This window comes from Colletes gigas, unplaced genomic scaffold, assembly GCF_013123115.1.
Source record: "Colletes gigas isolate AHSC1104 unplaced genomic scaffold, ASM1312311v1 Colletes_gigas_Sc00022, whole genome shotgun sequence".
NCBI lineage: Eukaryota > Metazoa > Arthropoda > Insecta > Hymenoptera > Colletidae > Colletes > Colletes gigas.
The window spans coordinates 786,915-803,211 of NW_025106651.1; the positions used below are offsets into that span (position 1 = coordinate 786,915).

The 16,297-nt window shown below is 37.2% G+C and overlaps 1 protein-coding gene across 1 annotated transcript in view; it reads left to right on the forward strand.

Moving 5' to 3' along the window:
* Positions 1–1,368: 1,368 nt before the first annotated feature.
* The window catches only part of LOC122401181 (inactive rhomboid protein 1), a 327,337-nt gene continuing 312,408 nt past the window's right edge, over positions 1,369–16,297 (forward strand). Inside the window, exon 1 of the mRNA XM_043403149.1 lies at positions 1,369–2,761. The gene's annotated coding sequence lies outside the window, so the exon portion shown is untranslated. The remainder of the gene's footprint in view (positions 2,762–16,297) is intronic.

The following is a 16,297-nucleotide window of genomic DNA, read 5'->3' on the forward strand; positions in this document are numbered from 1 at the left end:
GTATTCAATCGTACACATATATGATAAATTTTCAAATACCATTATATCGAAACCGAAGATTTATATAAAAAAAATGTATAGTTAAATTTAAAAAACAATTGAAAGCACATACTCGTGTATTGCACTTGCACCAATGTATAAAACTTATGTCATCAAAAAATTATCCTGCATGTGGGATTTAACTTTTTCCTCTGTGAATTTTTTGTCTCTTCGCTTATAAAAGAGCTACAGTTTGCCCTAGTTTCTAGGATCACCTTATACAGAATATAATCCATTAATTAATATGATAAAATGTAATATTTCGTTTTCCACAGGTGCATATATTTTCGATATGTTTAACATGTCTTTTTTAAAATGGATTTGTAAATTTTCATAGACCGGAAATTCAAGCAATAGAAGTTCGTGGACATTTGATCATGCTTAAAAATTTGATTGTTTGTTCGCAGATAACGATCACTTTAGACATTCGTTTGACGCGCATAATTGTTTAGTAATACAAACTGAACATACTTTTTAACAATTGTTGAAGTGTTTAATCCATTTCAGTCCCTTTTTCAGAATGTTCCACGAGACAGAACAATTGTGCTTACATGCTAAAATTTGTAGAACAACAGTTAAACATTAACAAATTGAAATGTTTATTTCACCCCGTGTTTACCGTCCTCGATTCCGCGCAAACAGGCCGCTATTTGACCATAAGATACCATTCATCCTTTAAATCCACAAAAACTACGTCGACACTTCCTCTAAGCATCGTCAGATGTCACTTTCGACGTGGCCGTCAGTTCGTGGAAGCTCGGGCTTTTCCGTCGTCGGGTCCACGGTTCCCATGCGAAGCTGCACTCAGTCCGAATCGCGCAGCCGCCCCAGTAGTTTGTTGCGCGGTTGATCGAAATACGAACGAATAGTCGCGAGCACGGGCGCGCGTTAATCGACAAATACCACGTCTCGACCCCGTGTCCCGTCTTATTTTTCAGGTATGATCGAGGAACGCATAGAAGAATGACGCTGGCGTGGCAGTACGCGTCAGCGAACGGTGTAAAGAGGCACGCTTTGTGCGCGATTCGATTGTTATTGACGCGAGGGTTGGTCGCGCGGCCATGCCAGTGGTCGGGTCAGAGGTTTGATCGCCAGATGGCGCGGCGTACGTCTCGGTTCACCCTGCCTGCGCTGGAATGCCCTCGGCGAGGAGCCTGTCGACGCTGTCGTCTTTCGTTGGATCTTTTTTCCACGCCACGATCAGGTGACCGGCTCGTGACCGTTTCCGCAACCTGCGAACCGATCCCTCGACCGTTAACGATCACCCTTGAACGGACGCGCGACCCCGGAAACGGATGTTAGAACGGATGCGCCAGGCGGGTGGTCCACTTTACACATACGGAGGTGGTGTGTTGTGTTGTGCACTAGAAGGCGGTTCCAGTGGCAGCCCGCTCGATCCTAACCAACCGTTTTCTCGTTCGACGGTGCGATATCGACGAGGATCAGTGGCCAACGGGGCGCATAGTGCTGTCGCGTTGCAACCGTTACGATTAATCCCGTGAAAGGAAGACGGTGGTGCTGGGGCGATCGAGTCGAGGCGGAACACGGGAGTGTCGTCCACCATTTTGGCTGCGCGAGGTTACTCGATGCGTGCACCGTTCTCTCCGCACGTTCGTTATTTTCGCCCCTGGCCTCGCGGAGAATCGTTGACGATGCGCGTCGCGTTTACGTACGGTCCGAGAGACTAGAGTGGACGGTGCATGGAAACTGGTGGCTAGGTAAAAATGGTCCCGTGATAACCGACGTTTAAATGGAGCAAGGCGAGGGCTGTTTTCCTCGTCGCAACCTCGAAGCTGTCAGCTGGTCGTGCGGTACCTCTGCAAATTGACCCAGAGATCGTTCGGCCACCCTAATGAGCCACGGGATTCGCATACAACGTAAATCGAGACACCGCGCATCGACGATCTACCGATCCAGCCGAATCAGAATAAACGGCGTGGTCGGAAAGTGGGTTACCGTGAGTGTCGTCTCTGCTGGCCGAGAACCGACGACGTTCGATCACTGTGACCGTGTTCGTGTTCGGGGCCTTTACACCATATTCGGGGACAATCGTGCATCCAGCGCAGCTGATCGCCAGCAACGTGCCACCAAGCCGAGGAGGAGTCGGGGTTAACACCTCGAGTGCCGTTAACCCCGTTTTGCGTGGCCATCTCGCGGCGGGGGACTCTTTCCGTCGCGATTTCATCGCGAACCTACGTGTTCGCGGATATGTGAGATGGGCTAAACGATCGGGGATCGGACCGACGACCGGTCCAGTCCAGGAAACGCGCAATGAAACGCGGGAAACGATGAAGACTGTCGGGGACAATCGAGCCGCGGTGCCAGTGTGAGTCGATGGACGGAATGACGGGTCGGGAACGTTCGCTCGGACGATCGGTGATCACGTTCGATGGATAGGCGCGACTCCGCACGGTACGCGTTAAGCGCGGTGAACACTTGTTTTCGAGGGAGTGAGTGACTGTCGAGGGATCGCGGGGATCGAGGCATTCGCGCGGACAGGACGCGATGGAGACCGAGTGACTTTTTTTTCCAACAACATCGCCCGACCCCGTTTCGCCCCCGGATGGGGATCCTCTAGAGTAGTTCTAGATGTTTCGTGCGATTCGTCGACCAAGTGAACTGGTTCGGTGTGCTCGATCAGTGCTCTGAGTGTGTGCCGTTTTTGTCGACGGTTTGACGAGGATTACGCGTGCTGCGCACCTTGCTCTGCCCACGTCCGGATGTAAGTAACTTTGCACGAGTTTCTCTTTGATCGGTAGCGATGGGAACGAGACTTGTTTTGGTAACTAGGATTTGTTTACGTTCGAGGTTGATACTTTTGTGGTCGGTTATCTCGAAGAATGCGTTCGAATCGTAGCCTTTCGTGGTCAGTGACCCGATTTGGTAAAGCACGAAATTTACGAAATAAAATCGATAGTAAACGACCAATGTTGTTTGTTATAAAGAAAGTGGCACTCGGAGCGACACGTGTTACGTTTGTTATTTATGTTTTTGAATCGATTCTATCGATTACGTCGAGTTTGATATCTGTTAAATTATTACAAGTAAAAGAAGTTGCGATACCATTTGATAATTACTTTTGAATACGTACATAATTGGTAACTTTTCAAAATTAATCACCTGTTGTTCTGAAGTATCGCGAAAGAAAATAACAAGCGCATGTTTAATGTTGTTTACTATACGTAATAAAATGGTACAGGTAAACCTCCTATAACACGGTAGATAGATTCCTAGAAAATGCCGTGTTGTGTGAAACCGTGTTAAATGAGATCCAGAGCCAGTATAAAGAGGGGAGTTACGTTCCGAAAACTTATTAAAAACAAATATTTTTTTTTAATTCTACATAAGCAATTTAATTTTGATGAAAAATATTAATGTATGTATAACACAAAACAAAAAATATTATTTTAATTTAACGCAACTTTAATTTAATAAATTATAATTTGTTTATATTTTTTCATGTAAAGCCACTATAGTTCATTATTCCTTCGCGTCATTATTTTAGGGTAATTTAGTTTTTAAATATGTTAAACAAAAACCATGTTATCCAGTGCTGTAGGAGTACAGTGTTATACAAAAGTTTTTGAAATCGTGTTATAGGATGCCGTGTTGTAGGAGGGCTATCTGTATTTATAATGACACGTGTTTTGGTGTACTTAATACATTTTTGGTTGAAATTAATTTATTGCTCAATTATTGCATTCAAATCATATCGGTGCCTATTAATTATATCAAGTTCGATATTTGATTACATTCATAAATTACGGCTAATTAAAGCTGTAACGGTACCAACAATATTACAACAATTATACGTATATATATAATTGGTAATTTTTTAAGGTATGAATTCGAACGAAAGAAGCAAATGTATCAAATACAACGAAAACAATAATTATTTTCAAATCATACTTTGTAAAGAAGAATTATTTAAATGAATTAATATGGTACATTTCCATATAATATTAAATTGAATGGATCAGTTTATAGAAATTATACGAAATAATAATTGTTTCATTATTTTATTACAAAAGTGCTAAATGATACCAACTATAATTGAGATGTAAGAGTATAATTAGAAATTTGTACAAAGTATTAACGAATATCTTACAGGATCAATCCCATCACTATTGTCTACATATACATTTACTTTTGAAATTGATACTTTTGTATCAAACTATTCTAAAAAATCACAATAGAATGTGGTTGACCATATCTTCTTTGATAATACGTACGAATGTCTTTTCTTCATTCTGGTCATCTTTACTATATAAATATATAACCTTTTGGTTTGTTAGGCTACATTATATTGTGATTTATGTTATAAGCAAAATATTGATCTGTGTTTATTTCATTTTAAAGGATGTGTTTACTGTTACGAGATTTATCGAGTCACGCGATTATTATATGATACATATCAGTTACATAATGTTTGAAAACTAGTTGTTTACATTCGTGACTCGGTAAACGTAATTCGTAACTCCCTGAAGTTACATTTTTACGTTCGTGTCTAGTTTGTTGCCATATTTTTACCCTTTTTATTAGTAAAATTGTGATATTATAATTCCAAGACAATGTTCTGTATCATTATGTAATATAATTTAGAACGAAATTTCATTTTAATAAATCCGCCGAGAGGGATCTTTAGGTATTCTCTTAGTAGATGTAACCATTTTTAATAGACTTCAACGCTAATTAATTAGGAATATTAGCGAATAAAGATACGGTGTCAGTGGATGTTAATTAGCAATTTTCTGGTACAGAAATTCCTTCAAGATTTTACTACGGTAAACTAAGTATTCATGAAGCTATATCCTGAAACTAATATTGAGATATGGAAGGTTCTGTGATACACAGGGTGTCCCATTATTGCAAGTACAAAGTGCAATAATTTCCTTTACAATATCTTCTTCATTTCCACTTGTACAATTTCAATGTATTTTATAGTAATATTATTTTTCCATACTTCCAAGACCTAAATGCAATGATTTCTTCGATAAAAAGAAACATCCATCCAAGTTGTTCTACACGCACTGCTTTATTATTTTCGCTGAAAGTGATATTGAAATCTTTTCATTACGAGGAAGAAGACCCGTTTTCTTCGACGTCGCCTCGAGCGTTTAATCGTCGAGTTTTCAAGCGATCGTAATAAAATATTCACGGTTGATCGAGAATCGATGCCTTCTCTGCACGCGGTTCTTTCTTTGTCGCGAAAGTTGACGAGGTTGTTGGTGGTTCCTTTATGGAACGCGAACGTTTCCTCGCGGAACCTCGTAATGAAACGGCGCAAACGTTCTCGCGAAATGACTCTTTAATAAAATACCCCTTTATCGCCACTTTGCGGAACCTTCGTTTGTCGTTTTCGCGACATCCACCGCTCGACCGTACATTGAAAGTTTAATGCGAAATCATCGAACACGGAGAGCTGGCTGGTTTCCAGTTTCTCCCGCGACCGTCTCTCAAATCCGTTCTCCTACAAGCCTTTATACAGTACTAGTTCCCGTAACACATGTTCAACTGTGTACGTGACATACGTTGCGGGCAAAGGTACCTGCATAACCGTGCTCGGTACTGAATTATTGGAAATGTAAATTGAAAGTCAACGTTGCTTAGAGACTCGCGACGAGGGTGGTCGCGCTTGACGGGGAAACGTTAACGAAGTCGATTTTTTCGAGGCTTCGTTGGATGTATTAGGTAGGACACTGTCGCGTCGCGAGGAAAAAAAAGAAGAGACCTGGACCTGGTCCCATCAATTGACCCTCCAACCCTTTATAGTCGCGTTCGTTGTGTCGACGCGTCTTAAAGCGCCGAACTGCTTTGTAGTAGCGAAGATGGCACGTGTGGACTCGGTGGGAGCAAAGGGCGCGTCTGTATAAATAGAGGACCCCCAATCGCGTAAGCAGTGTCGCCAGACACTTCAGACAAGTCACATCACACATGTTAGTAGATTCGTTACAACACTAAGTTTGTTATAGCGATCTAGTCTCTTTTTCATTCATTTATTCTCGAAACATTCGATTTCGTCGTACCAATTTTCTATAAACATTTTTGTGTTTACAAATATCTTAGATATCTTAAATCTCAGAGTCTCCTGTTTAACATACGATTTAAATTTTTTAATATTTATATATTGCAGAATGTATTTATTTTCAGTTTCTGTTTAATACGAATCTACATTCGCGAATTAATTTAAAATGCCCACCTCAACACTTCAATATTTGAATACACCGCCTTAGGAAATTAAGTGTGTTATCGCGATCTAATCTCTTTTTCATTCATCTATTCTCGAAACATTCGATTTCGTCGTACCAATTTTCTATAAACATTTTTGTGTTTACAAATATCTTACATATCTTAAAACTCAGAGTCTCCTGTTTAAGATGTGATTTTAATTTTTCAATATTTATGTATCGCGAATGTATTTGTTTTCAGTTTCTATTCAATACGAATCTACATTTGCCCATCTCTGTCTTTGTAACAAAGGTACAAAGTTTTATTTAATAAAATTTTTTCTGATACATGGACGATGATTTCTTTTAGGACTTGAAATTACAATTTGTTTACACAGTTTTTGTTCGAGAATACATCAAAGCTTATATTTCAATGGGTTTAGATATGAGGTTGCCAGAATTTAAATCTTTGGCTTTAACGAATGTTGGAATGTTGGTTACCAACCAAAGCTGAGTTGTTTTCGCTTTGTGAACGAGTGCGGTATTTTGTTGGAAGAACCATAGTTTTCCATTCAACAAGGTATCGCACGGACTCTTTCCACAGGCTTCGCAAGAGCTACGAGCTGCGGACTTTATCGGTTTGTTTGTTAAATATCTCTTCTATCGCACAGACTCTTTCATCGGTAAATAACGTTTGTGTGTAACTTCGTTTAAGTCTGAAGCGATTGTTTTGCTGGAATTCTTCTTATCTCTTTTTATTTTTCCGTCAATGAACGATCAACACATCTATTATAGGTATCCATCCTTAAATTCTAATGAATAATAAAGAAATTTGCATGCTGAAATATTCATTTCTTTCGCGTACCGTGTGCTAGAAACGGACAAAATTTTATTCAAATGAGAGATAATCAATAAAACCAACGTGTGACAATTTATTCATAACGTTTATTTGATCGAAAAGTTAAATTTTGATTCCTTTATTGCGAAATATTTTGTTTTACAATTGACAGTTTTATTTTTAGTCAACGGGTGACTGTTGAAAGGGGTATACTTTGTATTAAATATGCGAAATTTTTATCTACATAAGGGTTTTCAGTTCACAATCTGAGTTTTGAAAAAAGATGAACATTTTCACGTTGAGATTTTTAGAAAAAAGCTGGTTATATTATTTTTAACAAAACAGATGTGTTCTATTTTTGTTAGACTTAACAGAGCTCTTTCTTTAGTACTGTATATGCAGTATTTAATTACTGTTCCCATTAGCTCCTCTGTAAGTGTTTTTATCAGCAACCGATTGTACCCAGTAGATAACGGCTTGTCTTGGAGGCTTGTTCTGCCACCTTTAAATCGATCAGTCCAACAATAGACGACACTTGTCGATTCTTCGAACTCATTAAAAGTAACTTGCAACAGCCGATCAATCTCGAATGTCCCGTTACCTGGTTTTTAAAAGTGGAGTATAAAATTATTATAGCGTTTTATCTGGCTACAAATTTTAATACGCGTGAAATATGGAGCGTCGTGAAAGCGTCCATACGCGCTATAAAATGTAATAATATGGCCAATTCGAGTTTTAATAGTACTACTTTAGATTTTATAGTAAAATTATATAATTTATCAGTCACACGAGAGGCATGGATATGAAGTGTATTTCTGCTTGATGCAATAAACATTTTCAGCAGTTTATTAGAGAAATAAAAGAATGAGAGGGGTATCTTATATTCCCTGACAGAGATTAATTAAGCAAAGTTAAATACTGCTTCGTTATCTAAGTTTCGTACCAGTGAAAACATAAGATCATTAAATTCACAGAATAATTAGCAAAAGAAATATATAGAAAGTTGTCATAATTATGATAAAAACTTCGATACAGTAAATTTCTTCGTAAAACTCATTTAAGATTGTTTTAAAATTGTTATTCAGAGAGTATTAGGTGCAGGGAGCTTTGTGAGAACTTTATTCTAAAGTTTTGTTCGTTTTAGAGACAGAAGCTTTGAAGGGAAATACAATAGAAGCTTTGGATACAAATATATCGAATTAACTTGTGTAAATTTGTTCAGAAATTTTTTTTATTTTTTCCAAGACTTACGTGTTAGGAATAATTCATGTTTGAGATACAAGCAGATTCAACTATAAGTTAACGAAGCATTATAAATTTGCTTATCGAGAAAGAAATAATATTGGAAAATATTATATATTTTTGTAATTTTAGATGTTTGGTTATTTATTTCCAAAGAAGGCTCAATGAGAAGGATTCGAAAGCGTTAAAGCATTAAATTTATTTGATAGAGGCTATTCAAACATCGTTTATACATACGTACAAACAAGCATGATATCTTATTAGTATCGGGAAACAAATTTTTAAAAATTGGTGGTAAATGAAGAATACAATTTGATCAAAGGATATTGATTTTGCGTTTGCGGAACCAGGCAGTTTCAGTTCGTACATATCAGTGCCATCTGAATGAACAGTAAAGAACGAAATTGAAATATAAACGGAGCCTGTGACCCGTATAACAATTATGCTCGTTTGGAGCAAATGATTTGTAATAAAGCGATTTTTAACATTGTCTTGGATTCCACCCTTTCAGCTAAATATTCTCTCAGAACGTTTCTCCGGTTAAGAATAGACTTGAAACTGTAATAAAACAATCAGTTCTAATTGAAGTCCTAAATTACCCAATGGTTCTTTTATATTTATATTTTTTGTGTGCAGTAGAACTCTTCCACTTGCACGACTTCGCAATAACGCCGATTTCATAGGAAAGAGGTAATCTCTGTCTACTTACGGACTTAATTATGTTTGATGATGTTGTCTGACCTTATTTGTGCAGCATCTACTGCCGGAAAAATCCTTTAACCCGATTGGCCGACCTATTTCAGCGTTAACTACTTCATGATTTATCGGACCGCTCGTTCGTCATTGTTGGTGGATTCTCAATTCAATTGTTGTTGACTATGGACCGAGTGTATTCAGAACTAGTACTGATTTCGATAAATTTGTATCAGTATTACCGCCGACATTCGTTGTACGTGTTTCGTTTGGAAATGATTACGATTCTGGCTGTGCACTTTCCTTGTCGCGTTCTTCGTGATTTTGTTATCGGTTCCGGAAAATTTGAATTGTTTAATGGTACGAAGCCCGAATGCTTAAATTATTTCCTTTTCAGACGAAGAGATATTAATACACCCGGTATAAAGAAATTAATTTGTTCGAGATATAACGAGCATTTCGTCAGATTTCGTGAGGTGATAAATAATCAAGTAGTTTGCACCTGTGACTTGTCAGACTCTAAGTGAAATAGGACGGTGCAATAAATCTTGATAAGCTCGTATAGTTCGGGTAAATTAAAAATCACTACTGGAAAATACCAACAATTATTCCACATTCTTCATCTAATATTGTCGCTTTCTTAATGAGTCTACTTAGTTATTAACTTTAAAACAGCAAATGATTTTTTTAGGGGTTTTTATCGCGAAAATTATTGGACGTATCTATTTCAATTTTCGCCTGTCTATTTATTTATAAAAAATACTTTTTAACGTTCAGTTTGAAAATAAATGATGTACTCAAATAGAGACAATTCGAATAAATACGAGAACATGAGGCAGAGTACTCGATAATTGACTTGATCGAATGAAACAAAATTGAAAACACTGTCATTAATGAACCCGAGTGTTAATAAATATCATTTGGGATTTCGACACGAATAAAATTTTTGCATTTAAATCGCGAGTTTCGATTTTCAGTTCCAATAGCTTAAATGTTACGAGTAAGTTAAATAAATATTTAAAATTGATTATAAATACAATTCGATTAGGTTTTCTAATTTCCTACGTATTCTTGAATTTCTTTCATAATTTAATATTATTGTTATTGCTCCCATTTCTCTCGAATATTTCATATCTACAAGTTGTATAATTACGCTGACGAAATTAAGTAAAATGTAATTCTAATGTAAAATGCATTATTTCGATTCAGGTGTATCGTGTAGTATATCGATGTTTGTATTTAGTGTGATCGATAACATCGAAAACGCTTCAAGGATATTAATTAGTTATTTTATAACGGTCGGAAGTAAAATGTACGCAATCAACTGATTACTGTTCCATTGTCGCGATATTGGAAATTCGTTGTAAATTTTAATACTGCATGAATAGTGAATTATTGAATATATTAATGCACACGGGGATTGTGTATAGTTAAGCAATCTTGCAACGAAGATGAATATTTCATATGAGTGAAATATCTTTATTTATAAAGGATAATTCGCATTTCGATTTGAATTAATAATGCATGTTACTGTTCGATAGGTTCCTTTCCCCAGGAAATAGTATGTTTATATTTCCGTAGGGAGTATTAAAAGCAACTGCTCTCAATGCTTTTGAGGGGGAAAATGTATTTTTGTCGCAATACTGGCCCGCTTCTTCGTGGCTTTCGCTTGTCTTTCTTTCTGTTCTCTGTTTCATCCTCACTTTTATAGTTTCATTTCTGTTTGCCTCGTTTCTTGTTCCCCTTTCGTTTCAAGAGATCCAAGTCCCCGTTTCATGCTCAAACTGTCGTGTTACTTCCGTTGCTAAAGAGAATTTTAAGGCGGTGTGGATATTAGTTTCATTCAAAATTTGTCCTCCGGCTCGCTCCTTTAAAATTGACTCTCGCGAGGAACAAAAATTTGAAATTAATAGTACTTTACTTTTTTATTACCGAGTACTTATACAAAATAAAAAAATTAAAAGCTGTTTTTGCGACGCATTTGAAGTTTACGCGTATGAAACTGTAACTCTACTTTTTACTTAAATTCTCTATTTGTTTAAATTGTTAGAATCTATTCTAAGATTTTATTTGTCCTACACTTTGCTCAGGTTTGGAAACAAAACGACACGTTTGAATGTTGCTTTGATTCTGAATTTCGGTATGAATTTTGTACAAATTATTTCACAGTATTTAACATTTACTTGTTTTATAGGGCATTTGGTGTGGTGAAACGGTGAACGTTCTTCTTTATGCATGAACTTTTAATTGGCGTTAAATTATTTTATGTCAAACGAGAAACAGCGCATCTCATTTTTCATTTATCTTCAAGGTTTTCTGCCTATTGAACGCTTTAATTGCTGGCGCGATTTAACGTTGCATTCTGCAACGACAGCTAAATTAATGCTTGTTAATTCACTATTGTATACAATAGCAATTTAAAAATCGATAAACCACAACAATGTATTCCAGCCGTGATTAATGAACGCTTCCATGCTGAATAACTTAACATTATTCTATATTCTAATGCTACTAGTACATTCAATTCTACATATTTATGTTTATTACCGAAATGCATTAACGAGTCAGTGCACGCGAGTAAACAATTAAAAAACTATGATTAAACAGGAGAAAATAAAGTTCACTTTTGCAAGCTTGTATGCATTTCTTACTTAGGGAGACGAAACTCTTATGCTGATTAGTAAACTTATTGTTAGTCGAGTTAGAATTGGTCAATTTCGCGGTTCCTTCTGGCGAAATCTATTGTACTGCTGGAGTTGAAGAGAATTGTCCCAAGAGGTCACGCGAGGTAAGAGCTCTCGTAAACTGTGTCTTATATTTGGTTCAGTTATTTTTGGTCCAGTTGTTGTGTCTTAGGGAAGGAGTTTCAGGGTCCGAGAAAGACATAAATTTTATTATTCCCTGCGTAAGATTTTTGATTGAATTTCTACATTATTGTATTTGTAAATTCTTCATTTATTGTTGTTACTAAAAACCGAAACTTTACGATTCTAAAGTAACTAGTCTAGTCAAAATGGTCCCGGGATTAAATTTAGACTTTCAAACGCTTCAAACAATTCATTTAATGGATATTAATATATAACAAAAATTGCAAAAAATTTGTTTCAAGGTTAAAACTAAAACCATGTCGATTTTTCTTAAAAATTCGTTTCTGATTTTTAATAATTTTGTTTGACGCCCTACAGAAAAGTTGTCTAATACTTTTTTGTAGGTACCTATGAGCTCTACGCCAGAAAAAAGTTTCATTGAAATATATTCACTATTGTAGGAATTATGGATGTTTGAAAATTCGACCTCTTTTATGGGGTTTTTTTCATTTTGCGGGGTCAAGGATCAACTTTTCGAATATTTTTGGAATCTTTACATATTCTCCATTAAAATACGCGTGGTTTGCCTTTTTAAACATTAAAATCCTTCAATCCGTTCAGGAGTTATGATGTTTTAAAAATTTGCATGATATTTTGGGCAAACATTTCTGGCCAGAAATTATATTTTCGGTGAAGAATTTTTTTCTTGAAAGTGCGTAGGAATTCGAGGATATGTCTAATGACCAAAAATGATTGTAATTGATAATTCCGCATAAAGCTATCGAGGAAAAATTGACTGCTCTAAATATTGAAACAAGATCGAAAATCTCCTTCATCAGAGCGGGAATGACTGATCCAGGATATTCTCACATCCTTAGCTTCAGGAGGCAGGTTTATATTAATCCTGTGGGGTGAGTGCGTGTACGTGTGCGTGTGTGCGTGCGGGCGACCAGGTCATGCTGCGACAGACCGGCGCCGATATGTTTGGGAATCCGTTAACGGTTCAGCGTTGCACACGTCGTGGTTTGCACACGGCGTGCAATCGCCCTTTTCGGTTAGGGCGATCGTCGATTGTTAAATCGAACCGCTCTTAAGACGAGCACCGTGCCGTGCGTAGATCAGATCGTCGCGAGTTCACGTCTGAGAGTCTTGGCGAGTTGCGTGCGAGAAGTCGCGTTGTTAATAGATACACACATATATATATATATATATATATATACCAGCGTGCACATTTTATTTAACCTCCCCGTTTCCGAGAATCCTACAATCCTGAGGATGCCGATAGGCTTCCTGAATCTTTACAAATTAACTACGATAACACGGCGTACTGGATATATTTCTCAACAGAGAAACTAACTTGCTTCTTGTGCAAGGAAGAAGGCCACGTAGCAAAATATTGCAAAAATATGACTCCTAATCAAAGTTCACCAACCAAATTGCAAGTCGAATACCCTTCTGCCGAAAGGGCATCAGTCCCATCGTTAACGAGAAACCTTCCTGATAGTGGGAAAGAAAACAACATATTGAAACCACCGGATAACTCTTTTAAATTGCCCACAACTACCGCTTATAAACGAGCTCCTTCAACTTCTGCCTCTTCTCACGACGACACACAAGGGTTGAACACCACAATAAAATCCTCAGCTGAAACTACGCCAGCTGTGAAATTACGCGATATTATCAAACCGCAGCGCAAAAAGCCGAAGAGTTCACTCCCAGCCCAAGAGATTGTTAAACACTTAGATCCTGTAAAGCAGCACATCATTGATCAGGTTTCGAGTCTTCCCATTGGATTTGAAAATTTAGTAGACTTTCTTGAAAGAAGCTACCGCAATACTAACCTGAACGGGTTGGCTCAAGAATACACAAATGACATTCCGGGTCTCATCTGCATGCTGACAAACACGCATGGTCGTATAGAAAGCGGAAAACTCAAAAACCGAATCACCAGAATTATCAAAAAACTGAATAACTCAAATGACAAGACCTCCTCTAAAGAAGATTGCAGTTCTTCAGATGATTAACAATGGCCCTGCAGCAAAGAAGACAACACCCACATCAAAGATCATCCAACATACGCTTCCTCTTTTGGAATGCAAGAAGTATAATGCGGCGTGCGGAAGAACTCGAGCTTATTCTAAAAGCATAGACATATTTGCTTGTGTTGAATCTTGGTTAAAACCCAACAAAAATCTTCAATTTACAGGTTTTTATACATATAGAAAAGATAGAGTGCATTCTCCTGGTGGCGGAATCGTGTTGTTGATTCGTAAAAATTTAGCCTTTACGGCGATCACAAATCTATCTGCTCCCGACGTCTCTCTTGAGATTTGTGGTATAAACCTCACAAACGTCAATCCTTGCCTAAAAATTATAGTGTGCTACAGAAATCCAGGTCCCGTACTTTCTCAACTTCAATGGGAACAAATCATAAGTAATGTAGATAACGACGAAAATTGTATAATTATGGGGGATTTTAACTCACACCATAAACTATGGAATTGTTCCAATACTGATAGCAACGGCCAAAGACTTTTACAAGCCATTCAAAATTATAATCTCTTCCTGCATAATACAAATACATCTACACATATAGATGTTTACAGAGCCAAAAAGTCAAACATAGATCTCATTTTTTCTACATTGAATATAGCGGACAAAATATACACACGAATTCACGACGAAACTTGGGGTTCTGACCACTATCCTATTTTTGTGCATATTGACGCCGAAAAAACTCTTTATCATACAAAGTCCTTCAAACTTAATTCTGTTCGCACTGACTGGGAGAAAGTACTTTTACACTTAGAAAATTCCTATACAGAATTCTACTCCTCCGAATATGACCCGCTCTAGGCGAGCGAAAAATACAAAATGTTTTTCAATTTAATATCTAAAGCTATCCGGGAATTCACACCAAAAAAGAAGGTCGCTGGTCACCTTGTGCACAAAAATCCAGTTCCGTGGTGGGACAATGACTGTAATAAGATCATAAGATTAAGAAGAGCTTCGTATAAGAAATGGGAACATACAAAGGAACTCCATGACTTAATCAATTATAAGAAAATAGTTGGCCAAGCTAAAAAACTCTTCAAAATGAAAAAAAAAGATAGTTTCAAAGAGTTCGCAGAAAGCATGAATATCCGTAGTAATACAAAGTTCTTTTGGAACAGAATTAAGGTTCTTAAAAATAAATGGGTCAACACAAATCCGACACATGTCTCAGAAAATTTACAATGTGACAATCGAGTTTTAAATGCTCTTAATAAAATAAGCCCTCCATGGGTCCCGACTGATCCTGGATACAGTCCTGCTTCCGAACCTAATGAATTTCTTGATGCACCTTACAATCTTACAGAATTCAATGTGGCACTAGACTCGCGTAATCCAAAGTCATCTCCAGGTTTAGACGGAATTAATTACGAAGTAATTAAAAAACTACCATTCAAATATAAATTACTCCTCATAGATATCTTCAACCAAATGTTTTTCACAAGTGATTATCCTACTGAATGGAATCAATCCTTTATTCATTTCACTAAGAAAACAGACAACAAGAGCGTTCGACCCATCGCTCTTTCTTCATGCTTTTGTAAATTGTTCGAAACCTTAGTTAAAAATAGACTGCAATGGTGGTTAGAACATAAGAACTTATTACCGATTAATCAAACTGGTTTTCGCAAAGGCCTATCATGTATCGATAACTTGGTCAATCTGTCTTTGTACATAGAAGACGGCTTTATTAATAACAAAAGTACACTGGCCGCTTTTCTAGATATTCAAGGGGCTTTTGATAATGTAAATAATGATATCCTGATTGACAAAATAGCTTCTATAGGATGTTCAACGCTCCTAATAAAATTTATTAGATTCCTTACGTATCAAAAAGAGATATACACAGGTGTCACAAAGGACGAAGTCAGAATTGTATACATATAAAGGTGTCCCGCAAGGAGGAGTACTTAGTCCTCTTCTTTTCATAATATATATCTCGGAAATAACTGCGAACTTACCCAGAAATATTGCTGTATCTAAATTTGCCGACGACATTGCAATTTATTCTAAAACCTCCCCTCTTGAAAAGTGTACTAACTCCATAGAAAAAACCTGTTGAAATTATCCAAAAAAGACTTTACGCCTTGGGCCTTGAACTCTGTCCCCCAAAAACAACGCTGCTCCTTTTCAACAAAAAAAATATAAAACCTGGCCAAATTGAAATTAAAATAGACGAGCATTTCATTAAATCGAGTGAGTCAACTCGATTCCTAGGTATTATGTTCGATTACAAGAAGTCCTTTGAATCTCACGTAACTTACGTTTGAAAAAAATGCATGAAAGCCCTTAACGTTATAAAATTTTTATGTGCAACCTGGTGGGGATCAGACCCAGAAACACTTCTAACGCTCTACAAAAGTCTAATTCGCTCTCATATTGATTATGGGTGTTTCGTCTACTATCCCAAGACCAAAAGAGCAAGAGAAATATTGGAAAAAGTCCAGTTTTCGGCATTA